Below are 6,000 nucleotides of genomic sequence, written 5' to 3' on the forward strand. Positions count from 1 at the left end.
AAAGAATTTGTGTTTGCAATCATTTTCAGGAAGAAACTGAGTATAATCTGACAGAATTGTAGGGGTGTCAATACTTTTGACCATGACTGTACTGAGCCCAAGTGACGGGCGAGACACCACATGTACTGAGCCCGAGTGACGGGCGAGACACCACATGTATTGAGCCCGGGTGACGGGCGCGACACCCCATGTACTGAGCCCGGGTGACAGGCGCGACACCCCATGTACTGAGCCCGGGTGACACTGTAATATGTAAGTAACATCAGACTGTATTGTGGGGACCATTCACTTCTATGGGAGGGTGTTAAAGGGAACGTGTCACCCCCAAAATCGCAGGTGAGGCAAGCCCACCGGCATCAGGGGCTTATCTACAGCATTCTGGAATGCTGTAGATAAGCCCCCGATGTAACCTAAAAGATGAGAAAAAGACGTTATATTATACTCACCCAGGGGCGTTCCCGCTGTTGGTCCGGGTCCGGCGCCTCCCATCTGTTGGCATATGCAACAGATTGGGACTTATTATAAGTGAAAGGAGGACTTTATACTAACCAGACAGCAGATGGCGATAGTGTGTAAAGTAATATACTTGCTGTAATGTGGGGAGGGAAGCTCTCAGTGGTTGGTTGTTTTCTTACTTTCGGTTTTGCTTTTCTTCATGAATGTGTTGTCTTCAGTGCACGGACTGTGTGACACTGAATTGTATCTCATGCTTATCCAGTATGAAGTAAATACTGTTTACTCAAGATATCTTGCTGATTGAAGCTCTCCTAAGTACAGTGGTGACTGCAAGAAGACGCACTCTGCAACAGGTTATGGGCCCAGGCACCCCAGATAACCCCAGATAAACCCAGGCACCCCAGACACTACAGGTCTGCACTACAAGCTCAGGCAGAAGGATCCTGGTTTATAGCTCAGATAACGGAGCACACAGATAAGCTCTGTAAACAGAAGGAACTAAATCCAGATACAGAGTGACAGAGGAATTCAGCATCCCAGGAGCTGGATATAATTGCAGAGAATTCACAGGACATACAGGAGAATATCTTCAGTACAACTCTCTAAACAAGTAAGACTATATAAAGATGATGAGTAACACAGAACTGAAATTTACAGTAGCTAAACTGAATAGTGAAAATTATCAGTTATGGAAATTCAAAGTAGAGATGTTGTTATCTAAGGATGATCTATGGGAAGTAATTGCTACAGCAAGACCAGATCAAGATAATCAGACATGGGATAAGAAGGATATGCAAGCGAGAGCCACCATTAGCTTATTAGAGGATGATGCTCAATTAATACATATAAGAAATGAAGAAACAGCTAAGGGAATGTGGGAAGCATTAAGAAAACTGTATGAAAGACCTAGCTTGAATCACAAGTTGTTTTTATTAAAAAAGCTGTACAGTATGAGATTGAGTGCAAATGACGATATGCAGAAGCACATATTCTCAATGATAGAAGTGATATCACAGCTAAGATCTATTGGTGAAGATATTAAAGAAAGTCATGTAGCAGCTATATTGTTGTGCAGTTTACCAGATTCGTATACAGCCTTGATAAATGCCCTTGAGACGAGACCAGAAACTGACATTACATTAGATTTTGTGAAAACAAGACTAATAGATGAATATCAGAGAAGAAAAGGACAAAGAAATGATTCTTCTACTGAAAAGGACAGTGAAAACGCTCTTAAAGCTACAGAATTCCAAAAACCCTATAATAAAGAGACAAGAGAATGCTTCAGATGTAAGAAAAAAGGTCATTTAAAGAAAGACTGTACCATATGGAAAGCAGAACAACAAAAATTACAACATAAAAAGCATACAGAGAAAGTAAAAAACACAATTTCCGATTCATGTGAGAATAATTGGAATGGCACATTTAAAGTAAAGGTACCTTCACACATAACGATATCGTTAACGATATCGTTGCTTTTGGTGACGTTGCAACGATATCGTTAAGGAAATCGCTATGTGTGACAGCGACCAATGATCAGGCCCCTGCTGGGAGATCGTTGGTTGCTGAACAAAGTCCAGAACTTTATTTCGTCGCTGGATCTCCCGTGGACATCGCTGGATCGGCATGTGTGACACCGATCCAGCGATGTCTTCACTGGTAACCAGGGTAAACATCGGGTAACTAAGCGCAGGGCCGCGCTTAGTAACCCGATGTTTACCCTGGTTACCATCCTAAAAGTAAAAAAAACAAACAGTACATACTTACCTACCGCTGTCTGTCCCCGGCGCTGTGCTCTGCACTCCTCCTGTACTGGCTGTGAGCGTCAGTCAGCCGGAAAGCAGAGCGGTGACGTCACCGCTCTGCTTTCCGGCCGCTGTGCTCACAGCCAGTACAGGAGGAGTGCAGAGAAGCAGAGCGCCGGGGACAGACAGCGTCTTATGCCTAGCCTGCACTTGTGCCCCTGCCTTATGCCTAGCCCGCACTTGTGCCCCTGCCCTATGCCTAGCCCGCACTTGTGCCCCTGCCTTATGCCTAGCCCGCACTTGTGCCCCTGACATATGCCTAGCCCGCACTTGTGCCCCTGCCTTATGCCTAGCCCGCACTTGTGCCCCTGCCTTATGCCTAGCCCGCACTTGTGCCCCTGCCTTATGCCTAGCCCGCACTTGTGCCCCTGCCTTATGCCTAGCCCGCACTTGTGCCCCTGCCTTATGCCTAGCCCGCACTTGTGCCCCTGCCTTATGCCTAGCCCGCACTTGTGCCCCTGCCTTATGCCTAGCCCGCACTTGTGCCCCTGCCTTATGCCTAGCCCGCACTTGTGCCCCTGCCTTATGCCTAGCCCGCACTTGTGCCCCTGAATTATGCCTAGCCCGCACTTGTGCCCTGCCTTATGCCTAGCCCGCACTTGTGCCCCTGCCTTATGCCTAGCCCGCACTTGTGCCCCTGCCTTATGCCTAGCCCGCACTTGTGCCCCTGCCTTATGCCTAGCCCGCACTTGTGCCCCTGCCTTATGCCTAGCCGCACTTGTGCCCCTGCCTTATGCCTAGCCCGCACTTGTGCCCCTGCCTTATGCCTAGCCCGCACTTGTGCCCCTGCCTTATGCCTAGCCCGCACTTGTGCCCCTGCCTTATGCCTAGCCCGCACTTGTGCCCCTGCCTTACGCCTAGCCCGCACTTGTGCCGCTGCCTTATGCCTAGCCCGCACTTGTGCCCCTGCCTTATGCCTAGCCCGCACTTGTGCCCCTGCCTTATGCCTAGCCCTCACTTGTGCCCCTGCCTTATGCCTAGCCCGCACTTGTGCCCCTGCCTTATGCCTAGCCCGCACTTGTGCCCCTGCCTTATGCCTAGCCCGCACTTGTGCCCCTGCCTTATGCCTAGCCCGCACTTGTGCCCCTGCCTTATGCCTAGCCCGCACTTGTGCCCCTGCCTTATGCCTAGCCCGCACTTGTGCCGCTGCCTTATGCCTAGCCCGCACTTGTGCCCCTGCCTTATGCCTAGCCCGCACTTGTGCCCCTGCCTTATGCCTAGCCCGCACTTGTGCCCCTGCCTTATGCCTAGCCAGCACTTCTGCCCCTGCCTTATGCCTAGCCCGCACTTGTGCCCCTGCCTTATGCCTAGCCTGCACTTGTGCCCCTGCCTTATGCCTAGCCCGCACGTGTGCCCCTGCCTTATGCCTAGCCCGCACGTGTGCCCCTGCCTTATGCCTAGCCAGCATTTGTGCCCCTGCCTTATGCCGAGCCAGCACGTGTGCCCCTGCCTTATGCCTTGCCAGCACGTGTGCCCCTGCCTTATGCCTAGCCAGCACGTGTGCCCCTGCCTTATGCCTAGCCAGCACGTGTGCCCCTGCCTTATGCCTAGCCAGCACGTGTGCCCCTGCCTTATGCCTAGCCAGCACGTGTGCCCCTGCCTTATGCTTAGCCAGCACGTGTGCCCCTGCCTTATGCCTAGCCAGCACGTGTGCCCCTGCCTTATGCCTAGCCAGCACGTGTGCCCCTGCCTTATGCCTAGCCAGCACGTGTGCCCCTGCCTTATGCCTAGCCAGCACGTGTGCCCCTGCCTTATGCCTAGCCCGCACTTGTGCCCCTGCCTTATGGCCTAGCCCGCACTTGTGCCCCTGCCTTATGGCCTAGCCCGCACTTGTGCCCCTGCCTTATGGCCTAGCCTGCACTTGTGCCCCTGCCTTATGGCCTAGCCTGCACTTGTGCCCCTGCCTTATGCCTAGCCTGCACTTGTGCCCCTGCCTTATGCCTAGCCAGCACTTGTGCCCCTGCCTTATGCCTAGCCAGCACTTGTGCCCCTGCCTTATGCCTAGCCAGCACTTGTGCCCCTGCCTTATGCCTAGCCAGCACTTGTGCCCCTGCCTTATGCCTAGTCAGCACTTGTGCCCCTGCCTTATGCCTAGCCAGCACTTGTGCCCCTGCCTTATGCCTAGCCAGCACTTTTGAGCCCCTTGCATTATTGTTTTTTTGTCTTTAGCTTCATGTTGGTTATGCACACAGGGCAGGCTTTACGCTCTTCGCTCTTGTCCCGTCTGTATGCACATGCACGACTGTAATTGGGGACGAAGGCATTACCCATTTACGGAGGACAGACAAGATGTGCCTGGTCGCTTGGAGCATGGGGGTTATGGAGTGGCTCCGCACTGTACAACATAGTACAGAGGGGTGAAAGCTAGCTCTTCACCCCTAAGGGTGCCTATCCCTTTATGCAAAGAGTGCAAAGAGTTAGCCGTATGCCTTATGTGTAGCCATCACTTGTGCCCCTGCCTTAAGCCTAGCCTGCATAGGTGCCCCTGCCTTATGCCTAGCTTGCACTTGTGCCTCTGCCTTATGCATAGTTTGCACTTGTGCCCCTGCCTAAAGCCTAGCCCGCATTTGTGCCCCTGCCTAAAGCCAAGCCAGCACTTGTGCCCCTGCCTTATGCCTAGCCAGCACTTGGGCCCCTGCCTTATGCCTAGCCAGCACTTGGGCCCCTGCCTTATGCCTAGCCAGCACTTGTGCCCCTGTCTTATGCCTAGCCAGCACTTGTGCCCCTGCCTTATGCCTAGCCAGCACTTGGGCCCCTGCCTTATGCCTAGCCAGCACTTGTGCCCCTGCCTTATGCCTAGCCAGCACTTGTGCCACTGCCTTATGCCTAGCCAGCACTTGTGCCCCTGCCTTATGCCTAGCCTGCACTTGTGGCCCTGCCTAATGCCTAGCCTGCACTTGTGGCCCTGCCTTATGCCTAGCCTGCACTTGTGGCCCTGCCTTATGCCTAGCCTGCACTTGTGCCCCTGCCTTATGCCTAGCCAGCACTTGTGCCCCTGCCTTATGCCTGGCCAGCACTTGTGCCCCTGCCTTATGCCTAGCCAGCACTTGTGCCCCTGCCTTATGCCTAGCCAGCACTTGTGCCCCTGCCTTATGCCTAGCCAGCACTTGTGCCCCTGCCTTATGCCTAGCCAGCACTTGTGCCCCTGCCTTATGCCTAGCCAGCACTTGTGCCCCTGCCTTATGCCTAGCCAGCACTTGTGCCCCTGCCTTATGCCTAGCCAGCACTTGTGCCCCTGCCTTATGCCTAGCCAGCACTTGTGCCCCTGCCTTATGCCTAGCCTGCATAGGTGCCCCTGCCTTATGCCTAGCCTGCATAGGTGCCCCTGCCTTATGCCTAGCCTGCATAGGTGCCCCTGCCTTATGCCTAGACTGCACTTGTGCCCCTGCCTTATGCCTAGACTGCACTTGTGCCCCTGCCTTATGCCTACACTGCACTTGTGCCCCTGCCTTATGCCTAGACTGCACTTGTGCCCCTGCCTTATGCCTAGCCAGCACTTGTGCCCCTGCCTTATGCCTAGCCAGCACTTGTGCCCCTGCCTTATGCCTAGCCAGCACTTGTGCCACTGCCTTATGCCTAGCCAGCACTTGTGCCCCTGCCTTAAGCCTAGCCAGCACTTGTGCCCCTGCCTTATGCCTAGCCAGCACTTTTGAGCCCCTTGCATTATTGTTTTTTTGTCTTTAGCTTCATGTTGGTTATGTACACAGGGCAGGCTTTACGCTCTAAGCTCTTGTCCCGT

This window comes from Ranitomeya imitator, chromosome 4, assembly GCF_032444005.1.
Source record: "Ranitomeya imitator isolate aRanImi1 chromosome 4, aRanImi1.pri, whole genome shotgun sequence".
Classification (NCBI taxonomy): Eukaryota; Metazoa; Chordata; class Amphibia; order Anura; family Dendrobatidae; genus Ranitomeya; species Ranitomeya imitator.